The sequence below is a fragment of the Anolis sagrei genome, chromosome 3 (genome assembly GCF_037176765.1).
Source record: "Anolis sagrei isolate rAnoSag1 chromosome 3, rAnoSag1.mat, whole genome shotgun sequence".
NCBI classification, from domain to species: domain Eukaryota; kingdom Metazoa; phylum Chordata; class Lepidosauria; order Squamata; family Dactyloidae; genus Anolis; species Anolis sagrei.
This window is the reverse complement of record NC_090023.1, coordinates 21,821,824-21,843,639: the sequence shown is the minus strand read 5'-3', so window position 1 is coordinate 21,843,639 and position 21,816 is coordinate 21,821,824. Positions and strand designations below refer to the sequence as shown.

At 38.1% G+C, this 21,816-nt stretch overlaps 1 protein-coding gene across 7 annotated transcripts in view; it reads right to left on the bottom strand.

Moving 5' to 3' along the window:
• CNTN5 (contactin 5) overlaps positions 1–21,816 on the bottom strand; it is an 826,419-nt gene that overhangs the window by 405,346 nt on the left and 399,257 nt on the right. The window lies entirely within an intron of this gene.

Here is a 21,816-nt window from a genome sequence, read left to right as displayed (position 1 = left end):
CAGAGTGAGCAAACCTCCTCTTGTGATACCATTACCCCAGAAGACAATGAATTGCAAGCTTATTCAACCTCCCAGTCTGAAATCTGCTTTCTACAATTTAGTGAATAGTATGTTTTCTGTGGCATTGAGCCAAGAGAAGAAAAAGCTACTTGATATGGCTGTGGCTGCATTGTGTACTGGGTGGCAAAGGGCACATTAGAGCAAGTCAATACAATAAGACATCTACAAAGTCTACTCTTTAAAAGGGAGGCTTTCTAGTAAGCACGGTCAGCCATGTTACAAAGAGAGTTAAAAGCTTAGAAAGTATGCTCTTCAGCAATATCTGGGGTTTTCACACACACTACTGTACTTAATAAGGAAAAAAAATAACACCTCTCAAAACACTCCACTGAGCAACATGGTATTTTACAGAGCCACAGCTTAGCACTGACAAAGGGTAAGAGTGCTGCCTCCCATACTTATGGGCCTGAACAATGAAAATACACTGCATATTTTTGCAGATGAAGTGATGGACAAACCCTTTCTGCTTTGATTATTTCTGCCAATCTTATAACAATATCTTGTTGGAATGAATATAATTTGATCAAAGAGAAAATATATTATTCTCAATAATATGAATTTCAGGATCACCCAATTATAGAAAATCAAAGGGACCAGAACCAGAGGATCATACAGTTATAAGAGACCACAAGGGCCTCTTATAACAGTTTCTATTTTAAAATCTCCATATAAGGAGACTTGGAGGCAGAGTATTTTACTGTTGAACAGCTCTTCTCATGAGGAAATTCTTCCTAATGTTAAGATGGAATCTTGTTTTCTGTCATTTGAATTCACTGCTCCATGTCATAATCCCTAGAAAATCAGAAACCAACCCCATTCTATCTTCAATATGTGATCTTTTAAAGATGCCTACCATGTTACATCTTAACCTTCTCTTCTCTAGGCTAAGCATACCCGGTTTCTTAATCCACTCCTCAAAGGGTTTGGCTTCTGGACCTTTGATAACTTTGGTGACCATTCTCTGAACATTTTAATTAGATGTTTTTATATGTGATATTTAAATGATTGTTTTAAATGTAAATTGTTATAATTGTCTTGTATGGGCATCTAATGGTTGCTGATTTGGGGGGGGGGGGGGTTGAGAAGGGCAGGATACAAATGTATGAAATAACAAAAAAATAAATGATCTAGCTTGTAAATATCCTTATTTCCCAGAACTGGATACTGTGTCCCAAGGGTAGCCTGACCAAAGAAGAATACTATTACTTTCCTTGATCTAGACATTATAAAGGTAAAGGTAAAGGTTTCCCCTTGACTTTAAGTTTAGTTGTGTCTAACTCTGGAGGGGTGGTGCTCATCTTCATTTCTAAGCTGAAATGCTAGCGTTGTCAAGCATGACTGCATGGAGCACCATTACCTTCCCGCTGGAGTGGTATCTATTGATCTACTCAGATTTGTATGTTTTCAAACTGCTAGGTTGGCAGAAGCTGGGCTAATAACAAGAGTTCACCCTGCTCCTCGGATTTGAACTGCTGACCTTTTGGTCAGCAAGTTCGGTAGCTCAGTGGTTTACCCACTGCACCACCGAGGGTTACTGCTAGACACTATAGTCCTATGGATATAGCACTGCAGGTTCAGCTTGTCATATCCAGTAAAGTTTCCTAAAAGTGCAGCTAAACAATTTCTATTCATGCACCTAAAGTTCTATCCAATAATGACACTCTGCTGGATAGTTATCTCTTTAACATCAGAATGTATTTGCATTACATACCTAAAAAAGATGTAGCCCCTTGATACCACATAATCATGGTTTAAGTGTACAGAACCTTTTTAGTTTGGTGAGGTGATGAAAATTCTCTGCTAGACACTTTTGGCATTCTCCAGTGAACTGAAAGCAATACAGGACCATTGCAGAAAATTCTCAGTATCTTATTAAATTATAAATGCTATGCGTGATAGGATACAGTCATAAAAGGGTAACACATTTGATTGGTTATTGTTATACTTTTGCTACAAGCTATGAGCTGAAATGTTTGTGTGATTTTTTCCCCTCCTTTTGGAAAATAATATGTCAAGCTTTGGAAAGTACACCTTAACTGGGGAAAGTTGGGGGAAATGCTATTTATAAATAATAGTGGCTTATGGACAAAATGGTGTTCTAGAAGCAAAATGTCTTTATCAGTTTTCAATAAATATTCTGATGTATTGTTGAAGGCTTTCATGGCTGGAATCGCTGAAGTGTTGTGTGGTTTCCGGGCTGCATGGCCATGTACTAGCCGCATTTTCTTCTGACGTTTCGCCTGCATCTGTGGCTGGCACTGTAGATGATCTGGAGATGCCAACCACAGGTGCAGGCAAAACTTCAGGAGAAAATTGTGCTAGAGCACAGCCATTCAGCCCAGAAAACATACAACACCCCAATATTCTGATGACTATATGTACATTGAGGTCTCTCCTTCGTAGGTTTCTCCTTCATAAGCTGAAGGCAGCCCGACAGCAAATGACGAACAAAACCTTTTATGGATGTGAGCAGAATTGTATTTTTTTTCCTTGAGAAGGACACTTGCTATCCATTAAGGCTCAGAAAGGTACTACTCAATTTACTGGGATGAATAATCAGGCAAGTATTCCATTGTTAAGTCCTATGAATACTAATATGTTGAGTGCTATTTTAGATGCTTTTGAAATAATAAGATTTGTGTGACAAAGGTGGAAAATAAAGAAAACTAAGGAAGTACGTTATTTATAGTCTTTATCAAATAAGACAGGCAAACCAGCAATGCCAAAGGCTACACTCCTAATCACATAACACTGTGTACATCCTACTTCAAGTGACAATCAGTTCTTTCCAAAATGGAAAAATGCTAGAAATATAGATGAAAATAATGCTAAATCAAAACTAAAAGTGACAAAAACACAGCTAAATTTAAAACATGGTGTGGTGGGAATGAACATTTTCTGCTTCCTGTGCACCTCTGATGAAAAAGAATACTTTAAAAATTGGATGAATTCACAATCAATTAATTGCCTTTTTTCCAGCCACAAAATCATGCAAAGAATTTAAATATAGGCCCCTTCTGGCTTTGGAGCTGTATATGGCTTTGCCAAATACAATCATTTGTTTTTGTCCCACTAATTGCAGCAAAGTTTGTAGAGTTAGGAGTCAATAGTTCTCATGCCAGTCAGGAACTAATTCCCTGTGAATTTAGTTTGAGACTTAAATATACTTTTCTAAGATTCTGAACTGATTTTGGGGATAGTGTTCAGCATCTTGAACAGTTCCTGGAAAGTCTGGACTAAAACCCAGAGAAGATTCAGTGCCTCATTGGCACCCACTACACTGCCATATAATGCAGTTTGAAACTACATTATATAATCAGCGTAGACTCATACAATGCAGTTTGACTCCATTGTACTGATTTATATGAGTCTATACTGATTGCAGGAGTCAGCAACCACAAACACTACAAGTGTCTATAGGACTAGAATCTTTTGAGGATGAAGCTATCTTTTGGATAGCTATCATTTATCTCCTCTGTGGTACTTAGGAAAATGAGACCTACAGTGCCTTAGGGAGAGATCAAGGACTGTTTTTAGCAGCATGGCACAGTGCTGAAGGAATAGGCTTTAAGAATAAACCCGTGGCACCTCAGTGCTAACCTGAACTTGAATGCTATCATTTACCATTCTGCACAGAGCTCAAAATGCTCCTTCCTATGGTTTATTTCATCTCTATTAGTTCTCAAGAAATTCTGACTGTGCTTAGGATAGTTTCCAGATGAGACCGCATCTCTGAGTTGGAAGCTGTCCTAAAATCTTACTAAGGAAAGCACCGGCAGCACTATAATAAAACCAAGGCTGCAATTCTAAACATATCACAGCTCTCTTTATCTTGTCCACCATTGACTTCCTTTATCTTTCTGCATTAATCCTAAGACTCTTCATGAATACAATTTTCTCCATGGTTTCATTCCCCCCTTCTCTGTTCTTGTTGGTTTCTCTATACTCTGCTCCACATAATCTTCATACTTCTAATACTGACCTGCTAAGAACAACTTCTGATCCCCTATGGAATTGAAAATGAAATCCAAGTATTTGTATCTAGAATTCAATTGTTCTTTTTCTTATGTTCCTTATTTCTTCTTTTTCTGCCTCTGTTGTTTCGCCTGCATTGACTATATGATCCATGGGGACAATGCTTTTCTTTTTGTTACTCTGTGAACCAGCTGAACATGGATAGTGTTGCATTTATATAAGCTATGCATCTCTCATCTGAAGGAATAAGAGTGGTCCATCCCAGTTCTCCTTCTCCTGGCAAGCAAAGACCTTTTTCATTCAGGTGCATTATTGGCAAATGACTGCTGAAACAGGAACTTTAAATGGATTTGTACTGCATTGTTTGTACAAATGTATTGTACATTGATTTTTAAAGTAAAAGTTTTTTTTACTATTCAAATTTGCTTCATTATATTTTAACTTTATCACTTTTTGTCTACTTTTATCTCAGCTGTCCTTATTTCTGCCTGGTTTTTAATCTTGTTCTCAGTTTTCTTAAACTCTAGTTCTGAAAGTGTTGGGATTCATCCCTGGACTGCACAAGTCTCTTGTGTTACCAAGTCTCTGTTTCTCAATGAATAGTTAGAATAGAGATAGGATTAGAGGGAGGGATTTCCCCACCCCCACATTCCTATGCATGCTTATCCCAGAAGGGGCCTTTTTTTTTACTCTTCCTCCTTGCTACTATCTCCTCCCCCTTTGAAGACATAGCAATGTAATCTCTGTGAGGTCACTTCCTTTTTAAAGGTATTTTGATTGCCCCGGGCTTGGCCATGCGGGCAGCCTCTATTGTTCTTTTTTCAACCTCTTACTTTCTTCCAGTGAAGATGCATTTTGCCTCTCTCTAGGCAAAATGTAGGTGCATCATTGTTTTTAACTTTTTATCCTTTTATTATTCTTAGAAAATGAAGTTTAGTCAGTTAGTTCGCTCCAAAACCTTTTCTATCTAAAATGTATTTCTTTTTCTTGTATAATTTTTTTGAGTCTAAAGTTCTGACTCTGCAATTCGGTGCCATCTTGTTGAATAGAAGCTTATCCTGGCTGACCACATGTAAGTTTCTGCTGGTTATGAAATTTACTTCTAGTACTGTGCTATAACTGAGGGTTATTTTTAAGCCTAACAGCTCAGATTTACAACAGAAAGAAAGCTAGATTGTGAGTTAAATAAAATACACTCGGGGATATTAAAATATAATAATTATTTCTTCTTTAAAATACATTTCTTGTGTTCAATATCTCTTTGCTTTCTCAGTTCCTGCCTCTTATGCTGCAAAATAATTTTCCAGGCAATATCCATACCTATGGAGGTATGGATAAGGCTGGAGGTTTAGCACAGCTGGTAAATTATCAGAAACTGTAAGATCTATCAACCGAAAGGTTGCAAGTTCGAAGCCCTGGGTTGGCGTGAGTGGCTGACCATCAGCCCTGCTCACTGTTTAGCTAAGCAGTTCGAAAACAGCTTTATCTGCAATTAGAGAAATTAGGTACTGCTAAAAGTGGGGGAGGTGTTTTACAGTGCCATAAAGAAACGAAGATCAGAAAATGCAAGAATGTGGAAGTCCTGACAGCTCTTCATCATAGAGGACAGAGTGACAGCACCCCCTGTGGCTGGACTTGAGCCCAACTGTCCATGACATCAGAAACAACACACCTCCTTCTGTTCTGTCTGTCAGTGTACTGTCTATACAAACAGCACTAAATGTTTACCATATATGTGTACTGTGATCCGCCCTGAGTCCCCTTTGGGGTGAGAAGGACGTAATATAAATCAAGTGTTGTTGTTGTTGTTATTATTATTATGTTTTAAAAGATATGCAAAGATTATTATTATTATTATTATTATTTTATTATTATTATTATTATTATTATTATTATTATTATTATTATGTTTTAAAAGATATGCAAAGATAATTCCTCACATATTCCATTATCATCACCACCGCCAACACCACCACCATCATCATTATTTATAACCTGCCTTTCTCTCCATGGGAACTCAAGGTGACTTGTATTTAGATTCTGCTTCTATTACACACCTAAACAAATGAGAAGTAGTTCTTTCTCCTGTGTTTATTATACTTAGATATTTTACATCCATGAACATGGATTGTCTTCAGTTTTATTTCTACAGAGCACTCAGAAGTGCTCTGGAGCTTTATTACAGCTGGCTCCTGTACATAATACACTCTTCATTTTTTTAAAAAGGAAACCAGAATTTACCAACATTCAAATATGTGAAAAGCTAAATTGATCAAAGATGTGTCTGTATCAGCCCAATGTGTATATTCCCTATTCATTACAGGCAGCTACTTAAAGCACACACATACACAATCCTCTCATAGTTGTTTGCCACTGACAACAATATTAAGGAATTTTTCTTTTATCTTGAAAGAAGTACATTTTCATTCCATAGATCTTGTGAAGAACAGGACACTTCCTTTATATACCTCAAAGAAAAACAGTAAGTAGTGGTCAAAGGGCAGATGAGAATGTCTTTGTTCTTGAATTAAACCATGGCTTCTCTGAGGGTACTGTCAACAAGGTTTTTGTTGTTGTTGTTGTTGTTGTTGTTGTTGTTGTTGTTGTTGTTGTTCCAAGTCCATTGTTTTGGCTCTTTGTGTGAAGTGACTCATATCCCATGGAAAGAGAATAAAAAAAAACACACTAGGCTAATGTCAGACTGAAACTGATAGGAAATAAACTTGAATAAAGGTAAGGAATCCCTTCTAAGATAGCTGGCCTAAATCCTAGTTTTACTCTGACTATAGTAAAGCCACTGAGACTCACAATTCTATGAATCTACTCCAGTTGGAGTAACCAGGAGAAGGACTCCAGTTGGCTATGTCTTGCACTTCAGGGATGTGGGAGAAATTCAGTATTTGAGGATTCTAGATTGGTATAGCTGAAGTGAGTCAGATAATTAATTGTGTGAGGAGATAGTAGACAATATGATATCATTTCAAATGTTTAAATATTTGTAATGGTATCACAGATGTTTGTTTTTCACTGCTCCAAAGACTAGGACACTGACGATAGAGTCAAACTACAGCAGTGGTTCTCAACCTGTGGGTCCCCAGGTGTTTTGGCCTACAACTCCCTGAAATCCCAGCCAGTTTACCAGCTGTTAGGATTTCTGTGAGTTGAAGGCCAAAACATCTGGGAACCCACAGGTTGAGAACCACTGAACTACAGGAAAAGATATACCACCTAACTTCCTGATGGTAATAGCTGTTTGATAGTGGAATATGTCTCCACTTTCTTTGGTTGTTTTTGATCAGAAGCTGTCATATGTCAGGAGTGCTTTAATTGTGTTTTCCTCCATGGTAGGAGGTTGAATTAGATGGTTCTTAGGGTCTCTTCTCACTCTATTATTCTATGATTCTATGGTTTACAACGTCTTCAAATGTTGTGAAACAGCATTTTCTGTACAAGAAGCAACATTCAACTGGAAATTCTTATTATTCTTTCCCCATGTTCTTGGTATACATGGAAAACCTTTCCAACCAGGCCTATTCAGTGAAACATCCTATTCTTTCATGAGAGTATGAAAGGAAATCCGAGAAGAAGTCAAACTATTTGCACAAACTAACCCAAAAACCTACTGGAATGTGTCCAGAGGAGGGCGACTAAAATGATCAAGGGTCTGGAGAACAAGCCCTATGAGGAGCGGCTTAGGGAACTGGGCATGTTTAGCCTGAAGAAGAGAAGGCTGAGAGGAGATATGATAGCCATATATAAATATGTGAGAGGAAGCCACAGGGAGGAGGGAGCAAGCTTGTTTTCTGCTTCCTTGGAGACTAGGACGCGGAACAATGGCTTCAAACTACAAGAGAGGAGATTCCATCTGAACATTAGGAAGAACTTCCTGACTGTGAGAGCCATTCAGCAGTGGAACTCTCTGCCCCGGAGTGTGGTGGAGGCTCCTTCTTTGGAAGCTTTTAAGCAGAGGCTGGATGGCCATTTGTCAGGGGTGGTTTGAATGCAATATTCCTGCTTCTTGGCAGGGGGTTGGACTGGATGGCCCATGAGGTCTCTTCCAACTCTTTGATTCTATGATTCTATGATTCTACTTTTCAAGTATTGAGAAGCCCTGATTGATGAGAATATTCGCAGTTTCGAACAGTTTTCGAACCCAAAAAACCTATTTTTCAAGTATTGAGAAGCCCTGCTTGATCAGAATCCTCACAGTTTTGAACTTGTTCTGTGGAAAAATTGCAAGTGGTTGTTTTGACCAAAAGAACAACATTTTCTGCATGGAAAATAAGACTTTAATGCAGCTATAGTAATTCCTGTGCAAGAATATTTCTGTATTGGAAAACTATATCCTACACAGATAATGTGATTTCCTGCACTAAAAAATATATGCTGATTTCTGTGCTAAGCAAGCACGTGCGGATTTTTCACAGAATAAGTTCTGAATTGCAACTTTGAAATTTTTCTTACAGCCGAAATAAAATTGCTGAAATTACTTGTTACTGCCTTCATGAAGAAACATAGTGAGTGAATAATTACATATCTATAAATAACAGAAGTGGTAGAGCTCTTGCAAATTGTACTGGACTTGATAAAAGTGGACAGAAGGTATAGGAATTTTTTTTCATTTTAAAAAGACAGACTGCTTTATATGGGAAGCAGAAATATTGGATGTGGTTTCATTAATGACTTCTTGAACCTTTAGGCAATGATTTTTTATACTGGCAAGAATGGCAAGGAATTTGTGTTGAGCAGCTTTGGGGACGCTTTCAGAGGCACTCCCATCAGTTATTCTCCAAGCTTCCAACTTGCCAGATGGAGAGGGAGGGATCGAATAAGAGAGCCGAAAGTTCTTTCTCCCACCAGCAGCTGCAGGTCAAAATTGCAGGCAGGGTGTTGAAACGTGTATTAGTTCTACACATGTTCATCTCTTAAGGGCAATTTTTATGCTGCTGTATAAATTGTTTGACCGGCTGTTTGGTGAAGGCCTGCTGTTTCCGATTTCAAACTTGCAATTTGGGGGCCCAGAGCAGATGTCTGTACATGTGGCTCCTTGGTCAAAACGAATTGCTGGGTTTAGTTAAATGCTTTGCGTGAAATATAGGACTGAAAGCCTTGTAAAACACATTCCTTTTCTCTTCTTAGCTTACATAATACTCTATAATGTGTTTAATTTAGGGTTTTCAATCGAAATGCCATTGCTTCTCCATCTTGAGCCTCTTTCTTTTCTTCCTCTTCCATTTCTCTTTGTAGTGATTAAAATTCAGTTGACACTGGCATTCCTTTGGACTGATACCACCGGCTGCATTGCTATTCATTAATTTATTAAGGTTTTAATTTTTCTCTTTGTGGGTATGCATTAAAAACTTGAGAGCACAACAAAAATACATAAAAAAACTGGCTTTGAAACAACCCAGTAGAATACACACACATACACACCAAGTTCCAGTCAGTTGGAGAGTGAATCTACTCTCAGTTTTAGTTTGATTTTTAAGGATGTTATTCTGGACCCATTATAAGGTTAGCGTTCTACATCTTGGTTATCTCTTTTTCATTCTGTTTGCTAAAGGGCATGACATAAATTGCTATAGGACATGACATAGTGTTATTCCATGTCATCATTTTGATGGAGAAAAACCCCAATTGGTATCCCAGTGAGAATTTATAACACTGTAAACCAACTGATGACTGCACATTGTAGAACTGCAGTATTGTGCAATTTTGAATACCCAGAATTTCCATTGCTGTACCATTAGCAACACTGTAGAAAAGGAGCAAGGAACATGGTTATTGCACAATAGCCATAATTTATGGAATTTCACAAAGATGGGCTACATTTACATAATGACAGCACAAAAAAGAGGAAAATTTCATCCATCATCAGAATCACAGACACTTATTCTGGGTGCCCCTGGCTGAAATAAAATGTTTCCAGCAGTTGTGGTATTGCATTGAGGGAAGCCAATATTTTTATTTATTTTTATTTTATTGTTTTTATTTGTCTCCCCCTTTATTTCTCTTAAAAAGACCCAAAGCAGCTCACAATAAAAAATAAACCTTAAAAATACTAAGATTAGAATTAAACATTATTAAAAATAAACCCTTAAAACCTATTCATCTTGCACAATTAGGCATCTTTTAGTAGTGTCACATTATTCAGTGGAAGATCTAATTGTGCAAAGAGATATTTTTCATGCTGCTGTATTACACATTGTCACAGTTATCTAATATGGTTGTGTATTTTTTCAGAGATGTAGCTCTGGCATTGGAAAATTATGCATCACGGGGCCTGATATCGGAATATAAATTTGGGTATGCTTGGGTGGAGGAGCAGCCTGTGGAGGTCAGGAGTGAAAAACTCTGCAACTCCCACTTCTGTGCTATTGATCATCAATAAATTATCTTCCTGTATCCCATCTATAATGTTCTTTCCCTGCAATCACCAAGGCTATTGCTACAATGGAGTCGAAAAGAGTAACTGAGCAACAGAAAAATGCTTCTCATTGTCACTGGAGTTCAAGAGAGAGAGAGAGAGAGAGAGAGAAGGGTAGCATGAGGAATGGGACTGGCATTCCTTTTGTTTTACTTCTAGTGATCGGCAACAAATACAGTTGGTTAAGACCACACTTGGGATACTTTAGTTTTTGGGATCACAATTTGAGAAAAATATTGGACTTCTAAGAATCTATGAAATACAAGGGATAGTCATGCTAGGGATCGAATTTCATTCTCAAAAGGAAGCAACGAGTGATTTCAGCTATTCTTTCCTGCCATGAAAGTCCCAGAAAAGATTATTAGCAGTTCGGTACAAGAATGTTCTATGCACAATTCCCCATTCCCTCTTCCATGGAAAATAGTTTTTTTCTGCATACTTCAGCACAAAAAAATATTGTTGTTGATGGGCTATTCTATAAACAAACCCACAGTACTGATCAAAAATAGCATTTTCTGTGAAAAAAAGAGTACTTACTACAATGTTGTTTTCAGTGCAGCTCGCTCTTTCTCCCCCCCCCCCCAAAAAAAAGTTATGTTACGGTAAGTAGGCCTTAAACTGAAGATTCGGGATGCTCTTTGTCAAGATTTCCAGACATTTGAGAAATATATTTTGAGACCATTTGTCAAAATATTTTGAATATAATTTCCATGTCTAGTCCCCACTGCTTCGTCAAGTTCCTCCTCCCTTCTTCCACGGCTGTTTTATGGGAAAAATGAAAAGAAAAAGAGAGAAGTCTATTTGAGAAATACTAACAAACTTTTGTCAATAAGGGAAAGTATACAATAATGTACAGGCAGTCCCAAAGTTATGAGTAAGATAGGTTCTTTAGGTGTGTTCTTAAGTTGGCAGGGGGTTGGACTGGATGGCCCATGAAGTTTCTTACAGCTCTATGATTCTAGGTTCATTTTTAGGAGTACCACCAGATCTATCTATCTGTCTGCCTGTCTCTCTTTATATAGCATAGGGAAGGATTAACACCCCTGTGGTGTTTGTTTTGCTGCCTGTGCCCCTGTTAACTTTCATCAGTGGAGACCCCTTTTTTCCCATGCCAACTCTTCCAGGTGTGAATTTCCCTTCCAAGGGATAGATTTATTTATTTACTGTATTTATACCCCTCTCTTCTCAACCCTGAAGGAGACTCAGAGCAGCTTACAGATTATGGCAACATTCAATGCTGCATCATACAACAAATAATAAATATAACATATCAAATTATAAAACAATTAAAACATAAATGCAATAAGTGCAACAACAAATAATAAATATAACATATCAAATTATAAAACATATAAATGCAATAAAACATATTAAAATAGTTTTAACAGAGCAGATGTTCCATCAGGGGAAGAATAAGATGCCAAACCGGGGTGGCAGTGTCCACTCAAGAGAGGGCTCAGGTGAATCAAGGGCCATGGCTGCAATAAAGAATTGTTGGTATCTGTGCTGACCCAAGGATGCTGAAATGGAGACCAGTCAAGATAGAGTCCAGCAGCACCAAGCGGTCCCCAGAAGCTGAGTGAATCCCTAGAAGCTGAGCCAGAGGCAGCAAGGGAAATAAACACTGCCCCTTCCCTCAAAGCCCCTGGTGAAGGTACCTTCACTTCTTGCTTAGGCCTGAGGCCCTGCAGGCATGGTTCTTTTTATATCCCAGCCTCTGGGGCAAGCAGGTATTGTTGCTGGCCTTGAGTTGCAGAATCAGGGCCTCGGTTCTGCCAGGAGTGAGTCCACAGGAGCTGTTGTCTCACCCCCATTCTTAACCATGAGTCATTTGTAAATCAGATGTTTTAGAAGTCAGAGGCTGCCTGTATACATTTAAAAATGCATAAAGTGGTATTATGGTTTGAAAAATGTACATACAAGTATATGCATATTTCTGTATTCCTGGGCAGGCAGAATAAAAGAATTATTGCAATCAAATATGGCCCCATATTAGAATGATCTTGATGCTGGAAACCAACGAGCTTAAGCTTGCCACCTGCCTGACTAAGTGCAATTTAGCACTGAATCCTGATGCACTCCTTTAAGACAACCATCTCTTTTAATCTGGTATACCTCAGCAGGGCTGTTGAAAAGACAACATTTATTGTATCTTGGATAGGGCTACTAAATACATGTTCTCCCCTCATGATGGAAAACATGGATAATAAACGAATAAATAAATAAATTTTATTTGTATCCCTCCACATCTCCCCGAAGGGACTTGAAGTGGCTTATATTGAGGGTTAAAGAACAATACAAAACATGTAACAGACAGCAGTGAAAGCTATTTCCACTATAAAATTAAATACACATTATTTAAGACAGTACATAGTCAATGCCCAAATTAAAATCCTCTAAGCATGGTCAAGAGTTTCTGTCCAAATCTATTGCATTATTCTTTAAAAAGAGTGCAGTAAAGAATACTGAAAGCTGAAACTCTAAAGCATCTGGCTTAGTGGACCATGTGAAACACAAATCAATATAAGAAAGCATTTTCAGCAGCAAACATGCTTCAGTGACTGCGGTAACACAACACAGGTGTAATTGTAGAGCAATGCGATCAGACGTCTAGAGGGATAAAGCCCAAAAGTGCATTGTTAGAATTAGAGCTTACCTTGACATCTAACATGACCCCATCCGCCTTGAATTCAATTATCTATATATCTACAAGCTGGGATCTAATAGTTTAAGCTATGCTGCAACTTGCACACTCCAGTGCAACCAAAAACAGAGAACACAATATGGAGTTAGTCAGAGACCAGAAGCCCTGATTTATAATGGTTGGAGTCACCAGGGGCAGAAATTGGTTTCAGCCCCATCCCAGGATTATTGATCTTTAATGATCACCAAATAAGTAAATGGCTGACAATGTCATTCTAATCTGTGATGTACATGAAGGAATTGTACTTAAATATAGGTTTATATCCCTTCCTGTCAGGCCTGTAGCGAGGGGGTGGTTTTAGGGGTTCAACCCCTCCCCCCCGAAATGTTTCAGATTTTTTTTTAAAAAAAACTGGTATACTCATGAATTTTAATTGGTTAACCAAATCCCCATGCTTAGTCTATGAGATGCAAAAAATTAAGAGTCCCTCCAGAACTACAAACACTATCTCAGGCAAATATTGACAATTTATTCACACTGTCATTACTTGCAGCAATAGCCAATGTAGTGAAGCAACCAAGTTGGGAGTGTGTGTGTTGAATGCTCTCATTAAGGAGGCCAGACTTGGTGGAGGTGGTTGACAGGGGCGGAGCTACAGGCTATTGAAGGCTGCTTTGTCCCCTGCTGTGCTCTTTGCTTCAGCGTTAGCTAGGAGGCAGGTTTCAACCCTCCCCGCCAAAAAATTTCAACCCCTCCCGAAATTTTTTTCTGGCTACGGCCCTGCTTCCTGTGGTTTGGCTCCTTCCCACCTTTCTGCCACCAGGCAAAGACATTTCGATTTGGGCATGTCTCTGGATTTTATGTTTTGCTCTTTAGAGCAGATGGAGCTTTAAATGGAGTTCTTTGTTTGTACTGTATTAGGTTTTTAATGTATTCTTAAAACTGTTTTAGGCTTTTAATTTTTGTATCAATAGTTGTTAGATGTATCACATCCAGTACAAGAGTGGTATAGCCCAAATATTGTGTAATGAGTATATAATTGTACACAACACAATTTTAATGTAGGATCTTAGCTATAAGTTTCATGCTAGAACACACAGTAGAAAAAGTCTTTCCCCTATTGAGGGGAAAACCTTGAAGGGTGGGGGGTCTTATGGCTATTGTTCCAATGCAATGCAATGCTTTCCATAGCTTGTTTTTAAATCCAAAAATATAAATATTGGAGGACCTAATGTTCTCCCTTGCCTTGTGTATGTTTCTGTCAATTATTTATTTTTAAGTCTAGGTAAAGGTAAAGGTTTTCCCCTGACATTAAGTCCAGTCATGGCCAACTCTGGGGTGTGGTGCTCATCTCCATTTCTAAGCCGAAGAGCCAGCGTTGACCTCCAAGGTCATGTGGCTGGCATGACTGAATGGAGCACCGTTACCTTCCCACTGGAGTGCTACCTACTGATCTATTCACATTTGCAAGTTTTTGAACTGCGAGGTTGGCAGAAGCTGAGGCTAATAGCAGGAGCTCACCCTGCTCCCTGGATTTGAATTGCCAACCTTTCGATCAACAAGCTCAGCAGCTCAGTGCTTTAACCTACTGTGCCACCAGGGGCTCCCTTTTAAGTCTAGGGATGCCCTATAGTGTTATCAAATGGGACTACAATCCCTTTGAAATGGAAACCACAAAAAGTGAAAGATTACCATTACAAAGCAATATTGCATTGTGTTTGAAATTAAATGCTATGCAGCGTATTAGTTTGAAAAACACAAAACACCAAAAACATTAGTGAATCACCCAGGAATGCTACTTAAAATGAAATACCTGCTGTGCCTTGTTTTCAGCTACTATTGATTCCTGCCAGGTATTCACTGAGGTCTCTGTTATCATTTTTAATTCATTGGCTAGGTCCCCAGATTTATCACAGCTTTTCTAAAGAAGATGACTGTATACAAATGCTTGCTTTGTAGTTATTGTGTATTACTTTTATCAAAACAATAACATTTGCATTTCTTAAATGTGAAGGAGGTGGTAGTGCCTGCTAACATGCAATTGGTGTCAGCCAGCAACTTGGCCATCTCTATAAAAGTTAGGCTGATACCTGGGGATGCATTCAAAGAAATAATGATGATCTGAAAATGTCAGTTGCACAATGGACAAAACAATGCAACTGCATGTGTCAGGAAATGTACACTGTGGCATGATACAACCAGGATTCTGGCCTCTGTATGTTTGTGCATTTATTTATATACTTATGGCAGAGTATGCATGGCCACCTATATTTATTTATTTGTGTGTTTGTTTGTATGTTTATATAACTTGAAGTATATTAATTAATTCTAGCACTGAATCAATGGATGGACAGTAAATCGCATTAATTAAATCTGGCACTGAATCAATAGCTGATTAATAAACCCCATAGACATAAATAAATCCTATTTATAAATAGTTTACACTGGTTGTGACCATCAGTAAGATTCAAGAACATAATGTGCATATACTTAAACATATATGTATGCATGCACATGCTACCTTCAGGACCAAGTAGAAATAAAAATAATAATATAATAATATTTTGGTTTTTTTTTAAAAAAAACACCCAAACAAAGGTCAAAATGTGCTTCTCAAGTGATTAGATTATTTCCAGTTTAGAATTTATTACATATTATTTCTCAGATTGCACAGAAAATGTTGCTTACAGGTGCAAAAATGTTGTTTCCTGTGGGGAAAAAGAGCCTACGTGTGCATTTTGTGCCCAAGCAATTCCACTCTGAAAAGTTTTCAAAAAAGTTCAATTTTTAAAGAGTATCTCATTGTAGGAAGAAAATTCCTGCAATCATATTTGCTTCCTTTGAGAAGAAAATTTGTGAAGAATTTGTCCCAAGCTAGAACTACATGTGGTCCTGGTCCTTATCACTGGAAGGATTGTGTATCCTTGAATAAATGTTATAACAGCTTTTAAAATTTCTGTGCTGCAGTTTTACCAAGTTTTATGTTTGTTTGATCCGTTCTTTCTAAGACCAATCAAACAAACTTACAACCTAATACTTTGTGCAATCCTTACAGGTATTTGTAGTAAACTTATATATCTCTTTATTGTTAAAGTATATCAATATTCTTCTTATTTATGCTATAGGTTATCTATTTATATGAAAATGTTCTGTTTGTTTGTGGGGACCTCATAAGTCAAAACCCACTGGACGAAAGAACACCAAATTTGGCCACAAGGCACTTATTATCCCTAGGAGTGACCACCACTCAGAAAACCCCCCCAAACAATGAAAAGAACTTTAAAATTCAGAAAAGGTAGAATACAACACAGTGCAAACAAGTTCCCTGGCCCCGCCCCCTTCTGCGTGACAACCAGGTGTGAGAGGCACCAGTGCCATCCTCCCTCACCACTGGATCAGGACAGAAGGCAAGGGAGGCTAAGAGCACTGAGGAGACCACCTTACCTCAGCTTCCTCTTGGCCTTCACAGTTCTTGAAAGGAGAGGTGGGAGAAAGAGAAGGGACCTAATGGAGAAGGGAGAGTGGTGGTGGGGTGGTTCATATGCGGTGGTGTCAAGAGGAAGAGGAGGAAGTCTCTGAAGCAGCAGCAACAGCGATGGATGCTGCTCCCTGCATGTCTCTCAGTCCCTAACTAACAAGAAGACAAGGGATCAAAGGGCAGTGGCAGCAGCAAAGGATGAGAGAGAGAGAAAAAAGGAAAAAGGAGGGAGGCCACACTCTGCCCACATACTCTCACTCTCTGTCTCACACACATAGTCACAGAGCAAAGGGGAATAGAGCTGGAAGACATAGGGATTCCTAGAGAATTTGCTAGACCATCCTGTTGTTCTATGGTAAGTTTCCCAAAGAAATTATCAGAGTCATGTTGGGGGACCTAGCAAATTATTAGAAAGCTCATTTTCTCTTGGGCACAGGTAAGTGGCACTACAGATATGGGTTCCACAGTTATGGGAGTATTCTGTATACATGCATGTTTGTATTGTGATTGATTTTACCCTTGTTGTAAACCGCGTTGAGTTGCCGGTTAGGCTGAGAAACTGCGGTATACAAGTAAAGTAAATAAATAAATAAATATAGTATCTAAAGCATGCAGAGGCCCAGTGGAACATAGATGCTTCTAGAAAACACATTTTGTCCAGAAAAGGACAATCCAGAATATGGAAAGCCACTTTTTATTCACCCTTTAATTGCATCGTCAGGTACACATTAGAGTAGAATAATCTGAAGATTATCAGAGTATAGCTAACTATAGCCAAGCTATTTCTATACAATTAAGTGCACATAATACACTTGTTTAAGTTAGTAAATATCTGGAGCTTGAATTTCCAGTGAGTAGTGGAGATTACGGAGAAGGAACTAAAGGGGAAAGCAATATATACGTACAGCAAGGGTTGCATTTGTCCCATCATCTTGCCCATGTCACAATGCATCAAGAATTGGAAACTAACCAACAACAAATGACAGCTAAAACTCAGGAAGCTTCTGTAAACTGACCTAATTAAATCTTCTAATACAAGCCATGGCGGCATGAATGATTTTTATCGTCAAAGTGCTTTTTATGCATATCATGACAGATCTCCGAAGATTCCTTAGAATTGCCAGGTGATGGTGAGATAATATAAGCACTTCATAGAGCAATTTGTTTATTCCTTTGTCATTCACCATTTATAATGAATCCTATTACTGACTTTACTTTGTTGTGGTGTCAACTTGAAAAATGGAGCATATAAAATCTAATGGTAGATTTTTTAAAAATCAAGTTGAGCAAAATCATGCAAAATTGCAAGAATTCATGTGAGAGGAAATTAAATTACTATCAAACAGAAAGCAACATAATTTATTAATGCTAATAGATAAAACTAGAAAGCAAGACAAATGTTATTTCAACTAGCAAAATTGCCACTGGTCACTGGAAACAACACACACCTATCTGACAAGACGCATACACACAAAAGTAGAGTCAGTGTTCACAGAGTTGGATCAGAAGGAATTTTTGTAGCAGAATGATAATTTTGTTTGGAAACCACTACTTTATTTTCACTTTACTTTTCCCTCTGAACTTATATGCAATTCTGAAATAACTTATAAAATGGTATTTCCAGCAATACACTGCTCAGAATTATCCCTGCTGCAATGCAAATAATCCTAGGCATGTTGATCTTGAATAAGAAATCACGAGCCATTAAAAACATGAAGAGTCTGGGGCTTGTTGATATATTAAAAATCTCTGTTGTTGGGATTTTTGGATTTTTTGATTGTTAGACTCATTTTGGGCTGGTTATTCAGGTGTCCCCTTCCTCCCTCACTTTTCCGTGTGTGTCCCACCTGAAGCTGCACAGTCAGTGGAACAGGACTGTGTTCCAGGTAGAGAAGGGGTGTACTGAGGTGATCACAATTAGCAATGAGTGCCTGCACTTCAAAATTTACACTACATCATTGCAAACAACCATTATGGAATATGTCATAGAGATATCTGCAGATCTCTCATAGGCCACAGAACCCAATCCTCTATTCAATATGAAACTACAGCTAGAGCCACACTAGCATCTTGCCATCAAGAAATCTCTTCCAAAGGATGAACAAAACCTTTAAACAACAGATAATAAACAACAGATAATAAATCTTTACTCTGATCTTGTAACAGCTTTTAAGGTATTTAACGAGTGAATCATGTTAGCCTTCTTTTCATTAGGCTCAATATGTCAACTCCTTCAAACTTTTCTCATGTCACTTTGTTTTCCGCACCACTTAGCATTCTTTTCCTCAATCCTTGAGCATATTCCAACTTTTTCATAACCATCTTAAAATGAGATATATAGAACTGAAAACTTTAGATAAGACTTGAACAGAATATATAATTAGCATATTGCTTCTCTTGTCTCAGTAAATGTGGTTATATTAATACATGCCATAATCATTTTTCCTGTTTTGCTGTAGTATCTCATTGCTGGGTTTTATTCAACTCATGATCAACAATCACCCCAAACCAGTTTCAAGTGTGTATGTAGAAATTTGCATTTGTCTTTGGTGAATTCCATTCATTGTTCTCAATTTTCTAGTTGATTAAGGTTCTTTTGAAGTCTATCTTTCAAAGTGTTAGCTACCCATCCCAGTTTTGTATCATTCACAAATTTGAAAAGGATTCCCTCTACCCTGCCATCTAAGTCATTGATTAAAATAAGGTTGAAGAGTAATAGCCTCAGGACAAAAGCCCATAGCACTCCACGTGAGGCCTACTTCCAGTTTGAAGTACTGATGACAACTCTTTGAACATCTGATAATTTTGTTTTGTGTATTCCATATTTAATCAGTTTGTTAATCAAAATATCACCAGGGACTTTATCAAATCATGGTGGGCTTTATCAAATGATTTCTTGAAATCCAAATCAGTGATACCCACAACATTATTTTCATCTAATAACTAGTGACCCAATTGAGAATTCATAATTTTGTCCACATTCCAGACACTGAAGCAGCACAAAACAAGTTTTGATCAATATTATATATGTCACACTTTCAAATGTTTAAATATGGCTCCCTTATCATCATTACTGATGCCATTTTATTTTTATGTATAGTTGTGACAACTGGATAGTGAGGACAGTTGATAGGAAAATAATCAATTAACTTGAAATGTGTCACTGGAGGAGAATATTTCAGGTACCATTGACTGCAAAAAGACAGATAAGTAGCTTCTACAACAAATTTCAGCCTGATCTCTCACTGGAAACTAACGTAACCAAATTGAAGTTTTTAAAATTTTGGTCATGTCATAAAATAAAATGACATGACTCATAGGATAAGATGATAATATTTGATAAAGTGCAAGGGAGTAGAAAAAAAGGAAGACAAAATTATAGATGGCTTGATTCAACTAAGACGGGGACTTGCAACATCTGTGCAGCACTGCTTATAACCTGGGACAGTTACAGACAGTAGTAAAGTCTGCTTTGACCTGAGTTTTAAAAACCTGGGTCTAAAAAACCCGGAGTGGACTGTAGTCCACATACCACCAAGGAAGCCTGCACTTTCTGTGAGCAGTGTCTATATGTCCTCCCGGTACCTACTGGGAGAACAGGGAGACAGCTCCCATCCCCTCCCCAAAACCCTTTAAAAAACAAATCCTTTAAAAATAAAAGAACTTACCCGGCTGCCATTAGCATGGTGCCGGAGCTCTCCTGGAGCATAAGAGGCCGGGAGGGGGTTAGAGCCCTCGCATTTTCTGGCCTCAACTTCTGAGCAGACAGTCCAGACAGCAATCATAGTAGGTTTGCTCCATGCCTTTCAAGAAGGCATGGAACAAACCCACTAAGAAATTAATTCACTACAAAGCAGGGATTTCCAAATGCAATCGCTTTTCTGTGGGATGCCATCTAGACCCCCCACTTGAAGAAGTGGGAGCTCCCGCTTTTAAAGAGCTGTCTGGATGCACCCTGGTCTCTCATCATAGACTTTTTATAATTTGATTTCATCTTGAATAACATCAAGAATGCATATAACCTTGGAGTTTTATCTTCTCCATACTAAAAATCCTCATGTTCCTAAGTTATTCCTCTTAGGCTTATTTATCTTTTTCATTGCTCTGCTCTGGACAAGTTTCAGCATGGAGAATTTTTAAAATGAAATGGGCTAAGTACAACCACATGGTGTAGGAATACCCTCCAAAGCTATTTTGTGTCTTAAAAAATAAAATAGCCTTTAAGTGCCCTGTATTTATTTATTTACTTACTTACTTACTTACTTACTTACTATATTTATATACCACCCCTCTCAGCTCAGAGGTGACTGTAAGTATTATGGAGACATTTTCCCATGTTTCTGGAAACCCTGGCACATTTTAGGCTTTGATCAGTTACTTCAAGCTGCTAAAAAGGCTTTTCTTGCAACTAAAAACACACCAATCAGACCAAAGACATGTCAAAAGGTTCCCAGATACACTAGAGATTACCTTTGGCCACTTCTAAATGGAAGGTATAGTGGGTGACTATAGCTTTCCAATGTGTCTTTGGGGGCTAATGTGCACCCCTAGCCCTCCCCCCCCCCAGTTACTAACATGATTATTACAGCATTATACACATGCGTCATGGCATATCGAAAATAATCACTGTACTTATCATCACTACCATTACACCATCTGATTATTTTCTTTTATTTGTTTATTATTTTTTGCATGAAATCAACACACTGAAAAACTAGGGGAGAATTTATAGTCAGATGGGTTTTATAAGCACAATACATCAACTCTTCTAATTTAATTGAGAATATCCCTTGTATTAACAAATGAATCTAAGGAATAACCATGTTGAACACTGAGAAATGACAATCATATTTAAATGTCTGAAGCGCTGTCTTGTGGAAAATGGAATAAGCATACTCCCTGATGTGCTTGAGAACTTGGGTCTAGAGATTCAAATCATAAAAAGAGAGGGTAGGGATGCATCTATTCTATGGAATGAATGCAGCTTGACACCACTTTAACTGCCAAGGCTCAATGCTATGGAGTCATGGGAGTTGTAGTTTGCTGAAACATGCACTCTTTGGTAGAGGAGTCTTTAGACATTTTAAAACAACAGCTCCCCTTACTCCATAGCACTGAGCAGTTAAAGTGGTGTCAAACTGCATTAATTCTACAGTGACTAAAGATTATGAATTTCCTGATGCCATGAAGTGCTTGAATAGTTGACATCACAAGGTCGTGGGCTGTTCATTG